Source organism: Myotis davidii, unplaced genomic scaffold (assembly GCF_000327345.1).
Source record: "Myotis davidii unplaced genomic scaffold, ASM32734v1 scaffold482, whole genome shotgun sequence".
Lineage (NCBI taxonomy): Eukaryota > Metazoa > Chordata > Mammalia > Chiroptera > Vespertilionidae > Myotis > Myotis davidii.
Window position 1 is genome coordinate 631087 of NW_006293550.1, and position 1091 is coordinate 632177.

The 1091-nt window shown below is 48.5% G+C and overlaps 1 pseudogene; it reads right to left on the reverse strand.

Annotated features, from left to right (window-relative positions):
* LOC102775151 overlaps window positions 1-711 on the reverse strand; it is a 1889-nt pseudogene extending 1178 nt beyond the window's left edge.
* Between the last annotated feature and the right edge of the window lie 380 nt (window positions 712-1091).

Consider the following 1091-nt stretch of genomic DNA (forward strand, 5'->3'; position numbering starts at 1 on the left):
CTTTATCTAATAAATTGTTTGCCTCCGTTTCATTTAGCTCTTTTTCTGGAGATTTCTCCTGTTCTTTCATTGGGGCATTTTCCTCTGTCTCCCCATTTTGGTTGCCTCTTTGTGTGCATTTCTATGTATTAATTTTATCTGCTATGACTCCCAGTCCTGGGAGGGTGGCCTTGGTAGCAGGTGTCCTATGGGAAGCAGTGATTCATTCTCTTTGATTACCTGAGCTGGGTGCATCAGGAATGTCCCTTGTGTGGGTTATGTGGGCACTCCTGTTGCAAGTGAGTCTTGATTGCTCTTGGTACGTTCATGTGTGGGGTTGACCCTCAGGCTGGCTAACTGTAAGGCTCAACCCTGACCACAATGTAGGAGCTATTCCATAGGTGCTGACCACACTAAGCAGAAATTTGCCTCAGCAGGGTTTTGTGCCTGTTAAGATCTTCCTTTAGATATGCTGCTTGTGAAGGTAATTGGATCCTACTCTGATGTCTGAAGCTGGCTCCTGGGCATGTTGGTTTTGGTGCCTCTTGGAAAAGACTCTGCTGTAGGGCAATGTCAGACCCGACCTGTTTGGAGCTACAAAACCATCCAGTTTGTGGCAGCCTCTCCTGGACCTGGATGAGTGAGGGAAGGATCAAACTGCATACCAAGGCCAGCTTTCACCAGCACCAGGTCCAGGGGGATGGGCAGAAAAAGCCCCAAGACACCCCACATGGCTCTGCTTGCCAGATGCTTGTTAGGCTCAGCACTGAAAGAGCCTCAGGCAGTTCTCAAGTTGAATGAAGTAGGTTCTCAGTGCGTCACCAGGGAGGCCAGTGGTGTTCACTAGATTGATATAGGTTCAAATTCAGTGCCAGTGCTGGGTCTGCCACTCAGCAAATACCCCAGGCCGCCTTCTGGTTGTTTGAAAACCTTTTTGGTGGGGTGGGTATCTCAAGGATTCATCAGGATGAGGCCAACAGAGTTTATAAGGCCCAAACAGACCAAGATTTGGCCAGATGAAGGGAGGGTATTGTACTGGTCAGGTGAGCAAGGGAAATATTTCCCCTGTCCTAGAGCCATACAACTTAATCTGTCCCAGATTCTGTCTGGAA